Source organism: Martes martes (genome assembly GCF_963455335.1).
Source record: "Martes martes genome assembly, chromosome: 10".
NCBI lineage: Eukaryota > Metazoa > Chordata > Mammalia > Carnivora > Mustelidae > Martes > Martes martes.
In genome coordinates, this window is record NC_137898.1 from 107,638,929 (window position 1) to 107,655,281 (window position 16,353).

The window sequence follows — 16,353 nt, forward strand, 5'->3', positions numbered from 1 at the left end:
CCTACCCAAGACTTATTCTCTAAATCAAACATGATAGCCAGGTTCTCTAAGCAAAAACACCTCGCAAGATATACTAGCTATCTTTGTGCAATGTTATAATCCCTATCAAAGCAGTTTACCTGAAAATTAATTCTGCGTATGTTTATATGAACTCAGTAAAACGAAACATTATAGCTCATTCAAGTTTCGCCTGAACATCTAAAAGGCCTCTGAAATGATCTTTTGAGCGGAAAGGGTCAGCAGAAATCTCGATGGGTTTTTCTAAAACTTGAAATTATTTTCCCAATTTAGGAACTGCATGGGTAAATCAATATTCATTCATCTCCATATGTTTTCTGCTCTAGGCTATGTGGTTTACTGATACTGAGATTCCATGGCTTTGGCTCAGGACATCCTCAATATTTATTATAAAATTAATGTGTGTACAGCATTTTACACTTTTTTTTTTAAGATTTTATTTATTTATTTGAGAGAGAGAGAGAGCGAGCATGAGAGGAAAGAGGTCAGGGGGAGAAGCAGACTCCCTGCCGAGCAGGGAGCCCGATGTGGGACTCGATCCCGGGACTCCAGGATCATGACCTGAACTGAAGGCAGTCGCTTAACCAACTGAGTCACTCAGGCGCCCCACAGCATTTTACACTTCATAAAGCATGTTTGTATCACTGTATCCCCCTTAATCGTCCTAAAACCCCTCTACAATAACTATAATTTTAATTTGCATTTTATAAATGAGGAAGCTGAAGATCAGAGGGATTACAGAATCAGGCTGAATTCAGACAACTGGTAAATGAATGCCGGATCTGGAATGTTTGTTTTTATTTTTATTTTTAATTAATTAATTAATTTTTAAAAAAGATACTATTTATTTATATGGCAGACAGAGATCACAAGCAGGCAGAGAGAGAGGGGGAAGCAGGCTCCCTGCTGAACAGAGAGCCTGATGCGGGGCTCGATCCTAGGACCCTGGGACCGTGACCTGGGCTGAAGGCAGAGGCTTTAATCCACTGAGCCACCCAAGCGCCCCAAATGTTTGCTTTTAAAAAACTGTATCACGCTACTTTACTAGACTCCTCTGAAATCCTAACTATCCTTTCAATGCCACCTTGCCCTTAAACAGTTCCTGGTCACTTGAAGTACAACTAATCTCCAAGCTGAACTCCTTATCGTGACAGCACATTGGCTCCCGCTGTAGTTCCCTGCACATATCTCAATGATATCTCAAAGTGCGTACGTGTTTGGGTTTGTATACACACACACACACAGCTCTGACTCTAACACACTGCGTGTTAGAAAATAAGATACCTCCACTTAAGCTTTCTGAAGGTTGGGGCCATATCGTTTCCTCTAGTCCTCCCCACACTTTTTTAGGACTATATACAGAACAGCAGAGGCACAGTTTTTATTAACTACTTAGCTGACTAATCATGGATGGTATCATCAACCATTATAAAATGTAGACTATTACTACTATACATGTTAGGGGCTTTTAATGTAAGAAGACATACCTGAATGTGTCTAGGACCATAAAAACCTAGAAGTGAGCACAGACAGTGATTTCTCTGACATCGGCTATAGGAAAAAAAAAAAAAAAAAGGCCAGACAGATCTATAAATACAGAGAACAGACTGACGGTTGCCAGAGGGGATGAGGTGTGCGGCTGGGCAGAATTGGTGAAGGGGAGAGGGAGATACAAGCCAAAATGAGTAAGTCACAGGAATCAAGTTTAGAGCACGAGGAATATAGTCAATGACACTATGGTGATATAATGGGACAGACAGTAGCTACAATTGTGGAGAACACAGCATAATGGGTAAACCCGTCAAATCACTAAGTTGTACACCTGAAACTAACATAATATTGTGCGTCAACTATACTGAACTTTAAAAAAATGTAAACAGACATTCTATATAATGTTTCTTCATCTGCTATTATCACAAATGTAGATGATCAGCTCCCCACATCTTCCTTTTGCCTTTCCAGAGCATACATAATAGACATTCAGAATTCTACAGGGAAAAAAATTCACTTAAGAATACATAGACTTTTCAGTCAAAATGTCCAAACAGTCATCAGAGTGACTACGTCTAAGTTAACTACCACCTAAACGATGTGTTACCTGTTCGTAAGAGTAAACCAGAGCCTCATTTCTGTACTGGATGAATGGGGACATCTTAACAAAGGGCTGGCCCTGTGGGCAAATACTGAGGGAAATGCAGCATGTTTTCTGTACAGGATTGTCTTTTGGCTAGTTAGCATTATCTTTGCAGAAACTGCACACCAAGTGCCACTTAATCTGTAGCTCTAAGGACACAATTTTCTCATAGACAAATAAATGACTTTTCCAGAGAGACAAAATTCCTTTCTGCTGAAAATGCTGAGTCAGGGACACCTGGGTGGCTCAGTCAGTTAAGCTCAGGTCACGCATGATCCCAGAACCCTGGGATCAAGTCCAGCATTGGGCTCTTTGCTCAGTGGGAAGCCTGCTTCCCCCTCTGCCTGCTGCTTGCCCTGCTTGTGCTCTTTCTTTCTCTGCAAAAAAATAAAATAAAATAAAATCTTTCTAAAAAAAAAAAAAAGAAAAAAGAAAAAATGCTGAGTCAATGTGAACTAATGTGAAAAATTTTTGTGATTCTAGCAACACAGAGAAACCTCACGGATCCAATGCGAACAAATGTAGGTATATGGGGAACAGCAACAAACCGTCGCCTACAAAACAAGTCCTAGGAAGCACAAGAGAATCTACAGTACAGACTGGTTTTTGGAAGTGATCAGTCCAAATCAGTATCGCCCTAGCCAAGGGGGAAGGAAAGTTTTGAAGTCCGGCAGGAAAGGTACTGTTTGGGGCCGGGAGAAGGGGGCGGCGGGAAAGGAATGCTACACCTGGACCTAAAATTACCACGTAAAGCCAGAGTTGCGTAATAATCATCATGTAACGCCCTGTGAGAAGAATGACAACATCCATGTTCGAGAGATTAAGAGAATGCCCGAATGCCTGTTTCAAAAGGCTGGTTGGTGCAGTCACTCCTCAAGCGACCCTTCCTCATTCTGTATGATTTCTGTAGTGTGGGCAGCCCTGGAAACTGCACCATCTGCTGAGAAATCAGCCACAGAAGTAACTGAGGTAAAAACCTGCGCCGAAAGAACACCAGATTAGATACACTTCCTCACGCCCCGGGAGGGGCGCTGTTCTCAGTCCAAGCTCAAGTTAATACACAAGGTCCTCAAGGTAACACGCAAAAAGCACACCTGTGTTTTGCATGACAAACTTAATTATGGTTACAGAACAATCGAGGGTAACAGCAATTCTCCATACGAATTGCCTGTATGTGTATTTTTGATGGGTACAATTAAAAAATTGCTTTTTCCTATGTTTACATTTGTTCTGATAAGTGAAATGTAATTTTGTTGACTGTAATAACAAAACTTTTAAGGTTTTATTTTGTATGTCCTTTCCTCTCATTTTGCTTTTATGGTAACTGATTCCTAGTGTATTTTATCAAAATCATGGTCTGTATTGGACAATTTAAAAAGTTGGTCTTTCAATATAGATAATTTGAGAAATACTGGTATAGATAAGTAAATAGGCAATTACAATATACCATGATAAAGGCTAGCACAGGAATAAATATATCTTAATAAAAATTTCTGTAGGTATCTTTTAAAATTTTCTATTTTTATTATGAAAATTTCAAACATACATGAGAGTAGAAGACCTAAATATAATGAATCCCCCAGATTTAAGAGTTGTCAACATATTGCCATACTTGCTTCATCTACTTTTTTTTTTTTTTTTGCTTTAGTAACCTAAAGCAAATGTTGGCATCACTTTGTTTCACCCTAAATACTTTTCTATGTATCTTTAAAAAAAAATTTTTTTTTCTTACATAACCATAATGCCATCACCACACCTAACAAAATTAACAATTCCTTAATATCATCTAATTCACAGTCTGAATTCAAGTCTCCTTAGTTGGCTTACTGGAATCAGGACCCAAACAAGATGTACTTTTTTTTTTCTTCCTAGAGAGAGAGAGCTGGAGAGGGGCAGAGGGAGAGGGAGAGAGAAAATCCTAGGCAGGCTCCATGACCAGTGAGGAGACCGACGTGGGGCTCAATCTCACAACCCTGAGACGAGGACCTGAGCTGAAACCAGTAAGTTTTGGACATTTAACAGACTGAGCCACCCAGGAGCCCCAAGATGTACTTTCTGTATTTGCTTATTTTGTCTCTGGAATCCTTTTTTTTCTGGAACAGTTTCCCTCCCTCCCCTTTTCCTATGCTACTGACTTGCTGAAGAAACTAGTCAGTCTTCTTACAATCTGGATTTGTCTTTTACTTCCTCATGCTTTCGCTTAACTTATTCTCTTATCTCCTGTATTTCCAATAATTTGGAATTCAAGTATAAAGAACAGAGCGATTCAAGTTTAATTTTTTTGGAGGGTGGCAAGAATATGTCATAGGTGCATCTACTTGGAGGAATACAACGTCCGGTTCTCCGGCTTCTAGGAGCGCTGAGGCCGGTCACGGAGTTGTGGGGGTAATAGCGGTCCTGCAATGAAACATTCTCATCTCTCTTTTTCCTAACACGGTTCTTAAGCTCCAGTGTACATCAGAACCCTTAGAGGGCGTGTTAAAACAGATTGCTGGGACCTATCTTTAGAGTCTCTGACACAGCAGGTATTGGAAAGGGCCCAAGAATTTATGTATTTTTTATAAGTATCCAGGTGATGCTTAAGATACTGGAACAGGGGCTGTACTTGGAGAACCACAGCATTAATTTTAGTATTTACTAAATACTAAATAGAGGTTGAACCTGAACCAGTTACTTCATCAGGGGTTGCAAACTGTGACTTTCTAATTATTTTATTCCTGCCACAACTATTAGATGAAATTCTTTTGTTGTCAATTTGAGCTATTTAGTTATCCTCAACTGTAACTACAATAGGTCAGGAAGGATGAGTGTTTAATTCTTCTTCTTAAGTCAAACCGATTTTCAGAGTAAGGGGCTGGCATGTTGGCTACCTCCAATGAGAACTATTAAGATTTTATGTTTGGGGACACCTGGGTGGCTCAGTTGGTTAAGCGGCTGCCTTCGGCTCAGGTCATGATCCCAGGGTCCTGGGATCGAGTCCCACATCGGGCTCCTTGCTCAGGGGGAGCCTGCTTCTCCCTCTGCTTCTGCCTGCCTCTCTGTCTGCCTGTGCTCACTCTCTCTGACAAATAAATAAAATCTTAAAAAAAAAATTTTGTTTGTTTACTTTTTAGTTTTTTTACTATTTTATGATTCTCTTAGGTATCATAACGGGTACATGGATTCTTACATACTCAATTTATCCAATTTATTTCAGCTAATTACAGTCAGTATTCTTTTTGATGCTCAAATTTTTCCCACCTTTGTCCAGTGAGAATCCCTTTTGGGTTTTTGTTTTTAAATACAGAAATATTCAATGACTTTGTTGCTTTCGGGCATAATAAAAATGTCTTATGCATAACGTGAATACTTCTTGCCCCAAACTTGGAATCAGTCACTTCTCTAAGAAGCCCTGGTTCTCTTTACTGGGGAATGGTATCTGGGTGCTCAGGGTGCTTTGTATGGTGGGGTTGGTATTACTTCTAAGACTTTTCAGAGACAAGCTAGGAAATAAGTCCTTTTAAATAGAAAAAAAAAAAGTAATGACTTCACTCCATTTCAAATTTCCCATTTCAGGAATTACTTTTCTTTGATCTTTACACATGCATTTCTATTTCTCTAACAAAAAAAATCCCGTTTTTGGTTTTTTTTTTTGAAGATTTTATTTATTTATTTGACAGAGAGAGAGCACAATCAGGCAGACAGGCAGGCAGAGAGAGAGAGAGAGAGGGAAGCAGGCTCCCTGCTGAGCAGACAGCCCAATGCGGGGCTTGATCCCAGGACCCCGGGACCATGATCTGAGCCGAAGGCAGAGGCTTTAACCCACTGAGCCACCCAGGCGCCCCTGACATTGCTTTAAAGTAAAATTGCCAGCAACTTCTCTAGGCCGAAGCGAATTACCTTTCCTCAGTTCTCATCTTTTATGACCTTTCAATTATATTTTATGCTTAATTGGTTTCCAAAATAAATATCTCTCCCTATTGATTCTCTGTTTATAGTTTTTCTCCATTTCTTTCACTAAATGACCTTTCTCTTCCAGCACATAAAACTACCACAGTCTAGTTCTGGCACTTTGCCTTTCTTTTGCTATACAGATCTCCTCACAGAATTAATCTAAACTATCACCTTCTTGCGGATCACCTCTGCTCTGCTCCATTCATAGCTGTACTGTCAGTTCCCTCTCATACTCTTCCCACTTGGTGCCAGCCTCCGGGTGTCTCTTTAGTCACTCCAGCAAAGATCTGTTTTAACATTCTGGCCTGAGACTCTTTGGTCACAGTTCTATTGAGAAGCTAATGAAAATTATACTTACATACAAACACACACAGAAAATTTTGTGTGCAATGTCAAGGGGGGGGGAGTCTAACATCTGAGGTTTAATCTAGGTTCAGAACTCTGCCTTGAGAGATTTCATTCATCGATCAGAATTTTTACAAAAATAACCTCCAGATTAGCCGGGCACATTTGACCTTTCAACAATTACTCAACTGTGTACCTACACAGATTTTCTTTCTACTGCTGCAGTGATTTCAAGACTGAGCTCATCTTTCTTTTTATGAACTTCATTCCCACCTTCTAAGCCACTGTAACTATCACCACCACCACCACCACCACCAGAGTGGCATCCCATCTTGTCACCCTGGGATAAGAGGCAACTTCCCAGTATCTTATCAAAGTGAAGAAACCCAGCCAGTTGCATTTCCTTAAGTTCTGGGGACGTCAGAATCTTTCAATCTTTCAATTCTCAGTTTAAAATTCTTCAGTCAGGGGCGCCTGGGTGGCTCAGTGGGTTAAAGCCTCTGCCTTCAGCTCAGGTCATGATCCCGGGGTCCATGGGATTGAGCTGCAGCACTGGGGCTCTCTGCTCAGCAGGGAGTCTGCTTCCTCCTCTCTCTCTGCCTGCCTCTCTGCCTACTTGTGATCTCTGTCTGTCAAATAAATAAATAAAATCTTAAAACAAACAAACAAAAAAAGATTTAAAATTCTTCAGTCAGAAATTATTAACACCCCTTAAAGCTGGAGCTGAGTAATAGCCCAAAAAAGAAATGCAATTAAATATTTAATGTTATATTAAAAGGACTTAATTTATAATTTCACCAATTTGTAATTTGGAAGTAAAAAGGCTGATATCCTTTTTTTTTTTTTTGCTTAACTAGCCTTAAAAGAAACAACTCATCCTAGACAATTAAATCCTGGTCAGAGGTCTCTAACCTATAAAATCTATGAGGAATTCTCATTTAATTACCAAATTTTTTTTTTAAAATTTTATTATTTATTTGACAGACAGAGATCACAAGTAGGCAGAGAGGCAGGCAGGCAGAGAGACAGGAGGGGGAAGCAGGCTCCCTGCTGAGCAGAGAGCCCGATGTGGGGCTCGATCCCAGAACCCTGGGATCACGACCTGAGTCAAAGGCAGAGGCTTTAACCCACTGAGCCACCCAGGCACCCCTAATTACCAAATTTGAGGAGAAATCATATTCAAATCTTTAATCAACTTTAACATCTTTTTTTCCTCTAATCGGTACAAACTGTCACTGTAAAATAAAATTCTATCTTACCAGAGATCAGGACTCTGATCTCTGTCAACTTAGGTTGTGTTGGTTCTAACTGATAACCCTTAGATAAAATATAACTAAGAAAGGAAGGCACATTAAATAAAAACCTGAAAAGGTTTTTAGCACATTAACATGTGTATCACCTTACACTGTAACCACTAACAGAAAATGGATTAGTTATATGATCGGTTTTGAATTAGGATGACACAGGCTATCCTAATTTTAAATATTACAATATTACTTAAAATATTCAATTACATTAAACTTTTAACCTGAAGACAACTTACAAATGGAACATGAAACTATAGATTTTTAATTTTTTATAGATTTTGCTTTTTTCTGTTTGTTTTTGTAAATATATAATCATTTCAAATTGTATGTCTGACAAAAAGGAAATTGTTGCTTGTGGTATGTGGTATATACTTTGGCAATTTAAATGTACTTTCAGCATTTCCCTACATTAGACTATTTGCATCTATTAGATTCTGAATCAGTTCTTCAAGCCTAGTGGAAATACTGAAGCAAAACAGTCTCCTGAGAAGATGAGTTTTTAGTTACATAAAGTTTTAAAGTTTTTAGCAACAATTAAAAGCAAATATATCACACTTTTCTAAAATTACTTATAATCCCCACAAAGAAGTCAATAGGTTGCAATCCTGATGATAGGAATGGATATCAAACAGAAGACTTAAAATTTTTTTCATACCTTTTAATAAGACATAGAAATAAAATACATTTCTGATTTCTTTGGACGTAGGGAGATTTCAAAGTACAGTAAAAATAAGTTGTAGAGTCACAGAAGCTTGATTTTGAATAGTGTTTACTTCTCACTACTGTATGACCTTGAACAAATTATTTAAGCCTTGGACTACTCTGATTTCTCAGTAATAAACCCCAAGTTTTGTTTTTTTGTGAAAAGACTCTACCTTAAACTGCTTCACACATGAATTCTAACTTAATGGCAAAGAATCTTTCAAAAATGTTTTATTTCCACATCTATCGGATTGGTTTCTGTCCACACACAGCAATTTCTTTATCCTGTGCATGAATATATGCTGTCTGCAGTGTCTACTAAGAGTCTAGCAGTTATAATATAAAAATATGCACTTCCAATTTTGAAATATTTAATAAGGCAAATCAAGCAAGAAGACTTGTAAAAATAAACATGTACAAAGAACGTGGTTTTTGGTTCACTTTCTGTGTATGTGTATAGATCTTTAAATACACACACACACACACACACACACACACCCTCAGCCATGAGTCAGAGTAAAATTAATTGGAACAGAGTAATGAGCACAGTAGCATAACTGCCTGGACCCTCAACTGTACTGACTCTCTTCAGGTCAATATCAAAGCACAGTGCTTCCTCCCTCATGGAATAAAATTAAGGAAGAAGGTTAAAATTTTATTTTAAGTGTAGAGTGTAAGAGATATCCTTTATTCATTCATTCAACAACTACTGGAGTAACTTTTTTGTGTCAGCCACTATGTTCAGCCCTTTGTCCTCTCGAAGCTTCTATTTGGGAGGAGACAACATAAAAATTATAATTGCACAGTAAAATAAATGCCAGGGAAATAGGGCGATCAGCTGGAAAGTATCTGGGGGAGGCCACTTTAGACAGGGTGATCTGGAGAGGCCTTTATGAACAGGAATTATTTCAAACGGGGAGAAAAGCGCTCAAGGAACAGCTATGGCACGTCCATGAAGCCAAAAGGACATCAGTGAGGCCCAAACACCAAGAACAAAGAAGAGGGGAGGGCCTCTGAAGGGGCAGAAGAAGTGAAGTCAAACTCAGTGAGAACTGGGAAGCCTTAGGAGGGAGTCTGTAGTTTAAAATCCTGGGAAACCACTGCATGGTTTTCAGCAGGTGAGAGACCTGATCTAACTTACAGTTTGAAAGCACTTAAAAATAATCTGAAACGGTGAACTCTACGTTATAAGCTATAAGTTCCATGAAACAAAAATTCAAACAAAAAAATGAAGCACCACTATGGGAATGGCCCTGATTAAGAGCTGCTGTGCAAGCCACAAGGAACTAAAATTCACTCCCCAATGCAAACAAATTCTTAATACATACAAGAAAATAAGGTTAAACAATAAAATCTTTTAATCAGCCCTTCAAGACAATAATAGAAAGATGTCATGAGGCAATACTGGCTTACAGACATAAGATGAGATACTGTCTGAAACTTCATAAACGCTTCTTAATATCATTTCAGAACAATAGCTTGCTCTTACTGATTTCAATTTATGCAATAACATTTCATTAACTGTCCCAGACTGCTTTCTGGGCAGTGATTAAAAAAAATTATGTCAACTGAATAGCCTAGAAAAGTGCCCAGAGCCGTATTTAATACTATCAGATGATGATGTCATCTGATGGCATTCAACATTCCAGACAATTCCCTAAATAGGTATTTTCATCCCACCTATTTTTATCATCTCTACAGGACCTCAAAGTCTGTTGTGAATTATTCCTGAGTAATGAGTATGACTGGACTGATAAATGAGTCACTCCAAGCTGAACTACTGATGTTGTGTGCTATTTACTCAATTTATGGTAGTGTTATAATAATATTTATAAATGCAATCTGCTCACACTTCTAACACATTCTTTACACAGATAAATACATCCAGATAGCTATTTTGATATGTAATTATTTAAGAAGGAAAGAAATACAGTCCATAGATCCAATCATCATTTACCAAACCACTTAATTTTTAGGAATTAGGTTCAAATGCCAAACTTGGAGAATAAGACACTGATGATGAAGGAAGCAAATCTATTAATTTTAGTATTTTGGTTTCTCTATGTATGTACTCAAAAGATACATTTTTAGCAAACATTTGCGATCTAAGACATTGCCACTGTTCACTCATAAATCAAAGGGCAGATACACATATTTCCATTAAGTTCTTCAGGTGAATGGCAGTGGGAAACAATGAAGCCAGGCTGAATTGGTTCATTCAGAAATGGGCACAGATGGAGAGGGGGTTGGGGGAATGGATAAAAAATGGGTGAAAGGGAGTAGGAGATAGAGGCTTCCAGTTGTGGAATGAATACGTCCCAGGAATGAAAGGTACAGCACAGGGAATACAGTCAATGGTATTGTAATAGCACTGCCTTGTGACAGGCGGTAGCTACACTTGTGGTGAGCGCAGCATAATATATGTAGAGATTGATTCATTATATTGTACACCTGAAACTAGTGTAACACAAGGTGTCAAATGTACTCAAACAATTATAAAAAAAAGGCAAGAAGTTGGCACAGAGAACTCAAGAGTGTAGATTAAGCTCTACTAAGTAAGAATTTTGTCAATGAAGTTCTTGCAATAAAGTCAGTTAAAGAGCAAATCAAGTCTCCCACCTAAGTTCAGAAAAAGTGGAGCCCCTTAGTTTATTGGCCAATGGCTTGACTATGATTTATGTTTCTTGGGGTTCCACCTAGTAAGAAACAATGATATGTTAAGTCACTTGTTACTGGGGAGAAAGATTAACAGAGAAAGGGAAGGGCAAGTTGGAAAAAAACCAAGACCCCAGCGATCTGTTCAACTACACAGAAATCAGAGAGAACAGTTAATTCAGTAACACACTGACATTACAAGGTTGAAATGTTTCTGCGGTAGATTTCTTCACTCTCTCCCTGTAACAGATTTCTATATCCTCTGCTGGGTAGCTCTGTAATGCCTCCCAGGAGAAAAGCTGATGGATATCCCTGCCCTACTGTTTTTGGTCTTAATCATGGGGAATCTGCATGGGTTTGACTTGACCTCTGGTGTTTCTACCATCTCCCATGACAAGAGCATGTCCCGGAATGAGAGACATGTGGAAGAGATCAAAACCCAACCTTCAGCCTGAAGTAGAGCCACCCCCGTTGACCCACAGATTAAAAAATATTTGTTGGGTACCTGGCTGGCCTAGATGGTATAGCACGTGACTCTTGAGCCTCAGGTGAGATGTGGAGTTTAATTAAAAAGTAAAAATACGGGGCGCCTGGGTGGCTTAGTGGGTTAAAGTCTTTGCCTTCTGCTCAGGTCAGGATCCCAGGGTCCTGGGATCAAGCCCGGCATCAGGCTCTCTGCTCCGCAGGGAGCCTGCTTCCTCCTCTCTCTCTCTCTCTGCCTACTTCTGATCTCTCTCTGTCAAATAAATAAATAAATAAAATCTTAAAAAAAAAAAAGGTAAAAATACTTGATGCAGATCACTGAATTGTGCAGTTGTTGTGCAACATCATCGCAGCAGAAATAGGACTGATAAAATTTCCAATACTAGAAAAGAGAGGCTTATTCAGCTAGAATATGAAGTACGCTTGCACAAAGAAATCTTTTGAACATTTTTGCCAATTTATGTGATATTTTGTGTCCTTTATTAAAGACACTTGTATTAAGCATTTTTTTACACACCAGGATGACATCTTTAGGTATCAAAGCTAGCCTGACTGGCAATGAAGAACACCTGGTTGGGAACTGCTCACACCAACTGCATTAATTTGTCTCTATGACGTAGATGGCGTGAAAAGACTGGTCTGGTTTCCTCTGAGACAGAGGTTAGTCAACCACTTTTTCTAAGCCAGTTTACCCATTATTAGCAGCTAGGCTTACCCACTGCCTCCAATAACAAGGCTCCCTGCTGTGACAGGGGGACAAAACTGGTTAGGCATGCTTCCGAAGAACAAACCGCGATGCAGTTCTAAGGAAGATAAAATTGACATAGTGGTTCATTATGGCTAACTCTTGAGTCAAGGGAGTAATTAAAGAAGATAGCTCCAAAAAGACATGGACTCATGTTGAAAACACTGGGCTCTATTCTCAGCTCTTACGCAAATCACTTAATCTTTCTAGGCTTCAGTTTCTAAATATACCTACTATAACTTAATGTACTTAATATAACTTCTAAGGTTGCTTTTTAATTCAGTATTAATACCTAAGTGGATACCACTGGATGTCACTTTAGATTTCCCCTTGGTTTATTTATTTAAAAAAATTGATTGAGGTAAAATACATAAAACATAAAATTTACAATCTTAACCATTTTTAAGTGTATAGTTCCCCCTTGGTTTATTTTTAACTCAATCTCCCGGTAACTTCTGGCACAAAATTCCCTAGGGCACTTAATTTAGGACTGGAGAGAAGTTAGATGTATTGGAGTAGCAGCTCTGAAACTACCACTCACTCAGCAGCACGGCAGAAAGGCCAGAATCCTAAGTGGAAAATGACTGCTAGAAGCCAGAAGCAAACAGACAAATTCAAGAATCCTACAGGAAAGTTCAAAGATAAATGGTTCTAGTTTGGGTAGTATTCAAGGACCTGACACAGGGAGGAGAGCATGGACCTCTACCTCTGGCAGTTTTAGAAAACAGTATCTGATATCTCATAAAGTTAGTAGTGTCGTACCAAAACAAGAATACTCAGAATGACAGAAACACAAACGAGAGAATGGAGAGTAAGGCCTCTAATCGTGCAGCTAAATTAATAAATCAACAACCTCTTTTTAACAACAGAAAAAGAAACTAAATGCTATGGAACCTTCTGGTTCTAAGAGCATAGCAGTGATGAACCGGAGTAACAGAATTTAGAGCACAGTCTCAAGCAAAGTTTCCTTCTTGTGGTCTTTGAAAGATTAATATTGGACGACAGACATGACCTCATAGAGCTGGGTTTGCAGATTCAACTCTTTTACGTTCAATGATGTCTCCAGGTGGTTTAAGTGGCTAGTCTTGTGTAATAAGCATGGTTAACCAGGTAAACCAGGTTAACCAGGAATGGGTTTTTCTAATCATTACTCTGAGGAATACCAAACATACTATTACCATATACTGCTGACACACACATTTAAAATCAAACACTCTAAGATATAATTTGGTGCACTTCTCACTAATCTCTAAATTTTGTTAAAGCCACAGTTTAAACTACTAGTGGTCTGATCTACAGATTTTAAAAAGTATCTGCAACCTTATCTCAGAGCTTCAAGTCCACCAAAGGCGGAACATGGCTCTGTAACCTGAAAGACCTTTAAGGTCCTTGCACTCCCATAGGTGGTGTTTCCTGTCTGTATTTTCCCTCCTCTTTGAGAAGAAGGCAAAAGGAATTTAATGGTAAACCAAGTTGGTTTTCTAGGACTTTGTTGATAAATGCTAAATCTGGTCACTGTTTAGTCAATTATTACAAGAATGTTAACAATAAGAAATAAATTGATTTCTTCATAAATTTGATTGTGGACTTAAAAAACTGCTACTCCAAGGTTTACTGAACATCCTAGGTGTAGTCAAAGAATATTCTATTGGAGTTTAACATATCTCATGGCACTAGGGCCTTCTAGAGCTGTGGAACTCCAAGAGAAGCTAAAGGTAAAGCCTTGGGGGAAATTCTGAGCTTGCCCCATTTTTAGTTTAAAGTTCATTATGCTCTAGTATTACCAACAGTTCAAACAGAATACCTTCTGTACTGTTCAAATATTTGTGGACTATTAAGCTTTTCTATAAATAAGGATGTCTGTTAACCAAACAAGTTGGAAAAGCCAGTGAGATTTGTCAATGCCTTTGGATTTGATCCTTTGAAATCAACAGGATTAAGCAGTAAGTGCCAGCACGGATTTATCACTCCCATGCAGTGAGTTCCTGGCTTTATGTTTCCTAAAGAAAATTTCATCATGCGGTTAAATGACAGACTTAATTCACAGCATTTTAAACTATGACAATTAGGATGCAATTTGTGCCATGAGTGGAATGAGGCTTTATCAAATATGGGCATCCCCGTAAGACACAGATAAAAGGCAGAAAAGACACTTTGGGAACTGACAATGTGAAGAAGGATTTGGAAATGTAGTCTATGGTCTATGAAATTTGTGTGTGTGCGGTAAAACACTTTTAATTTTACATGGAAGTCAAAATGAAAAGGTTTTCTTTATAATCATTTTGATGAAACAAAGCAATTCCATAAAGCTAGAATATCTCTGCAGAATTTTAAATATCAACTAATTTTCTGAGACGGGTCATGTCTTAGATACAAGTAGATTCTGAAAGAAATAAATCTACCCACACAAATATATTTCTACCCCCATCTCTCCAAACTCTAACCAGTTTAGATCTATTCGAGTCAAAAGGAGACCAGTGGGAAGCAGAGAGAAAAGGACCATGTATGTGGGTCCTACATAATAAAGGAGTTGACTATAATTCTCTTTCAAACTTCTGTTTTCTACATTTCCTTCCTGATCTTACCTTTCAATGATTCACTCATTCATTCTTTAGTAAGATACTGGGCACCCTGATCGTTAGCTTCATCTGCATACTCACCAACTCCAGGTGGACATCTAATACACGTTTCAAACATAACATGCCCTGAAGAGAACTCCTGATCACCCCTCCTAAACCTGCACTTTCTCAATCTTCTCAATCCAGGAAAAGGCCGCTCCAATCTTAGAGTCAATCCTGAGACTCTCCACACCAACCTATCAGCAAATCCTGTCAGTTCTAACTTCAACACATGCCTGGAATCCCACCACTTTTCTTCACCTCCATCATTCCCCCTCTAGTCGAAGCCACCACTATCCCCTGCTTGAACTATATACAACAGCTTCTCCTACTTCTATCCGTGCCTCCTTATCATCTATTCTTAACACAACAGCCAGAATGATATTTAAAAACATTTTTATATATCATGTCAGTCCTCTGCCCAGAATCCACCAATGGATTCCCATATGATTCAATCTCCTTACCATGCCCAAATAAGGCCCTAAAAGAACTGAAACTGCAAGCATCTTTGATTTAATCAAAGCAGTTGACTAAAAAATTATACATTATAATGAAATGTGACTAGTCATAGCTCAGTCCTAAGGTACTCAAATTTGTTAATCCTGACGATTGAAACTTAACCTCTGACACAGAATTACATTCGCAAGTTTGCAAGGACACAGGTACAAGCATGTTCAATGCAACATTATTTGAAATAGACAAAACCAAGTAATAATCTAAACATCTCTTAACAGAGGAGTGGTTAAGTAATTTATGGCATAAAAATCATAGTACAGAATACTATAAAACTTAAAAATATGATGAATCTTCATGTATTTACATGGAGGAATCTTTCTCATTCTCATACATCCCCCAACCCCCTGTGTCTTTTTATTCCAAACTGAGGGCAGTCCCCCACACAGGCTGCATAGGCTGTTTCTCCTCTGGATATCTCCACCTCCTGAGTTTACTAAATCCTACTCATCCCTTGAGATTCAGCTCAGAGTATCATCTCCTTAAAGAGGCATTTCCTGACTCTTCTGGCTGGGTAGGACAAGTGCTCAATGCTTGTTGATTGAAGAAAAAAAAATAAACAAACCTGTATTTGCTATACTCTAAAAACTAGCCTGAAACTTCTCCCTAAAAATTAAGTGGTATCTAGTCTCTTCCTTAGATCCAATGTAATTTATTTGTATGTCACAAGTTTTACCAGTGATACAGAACTACGGTCTTTCCCTAGTAATCTTAACATCTACTTGGAAATGTGTGCAGTGAAGAATAGTTTTTTTAACAGCTTTATTGAAATATAATTATCACAACATACAATTTACCCACTGAAATCACACAATTCAGTGTTTTCTAGTACATTAACAGAGAAATTTTTTTTTTTTTAAACAACACTAAAAACAGTGTCTGGGTTTGGAAACCATCAAT

At 38.4% G+C, this 16,353-nt stretch overlaps 1 protein-coding gene across 2 annotated transcripts in view; it reads right to left on the reverse strand.

Annotated features, from left to right (window-relative positions):
• The window catches only part of SIK2 (salt inducible kinase 2), a 122,992-nt gene that overhangs the window by 36,897 nt on the left and 69,742 nt on the right, over window positions 1–16,353 (reverse strand). The gene's annotated exons all lie outside the window — the stretch shown is intronic.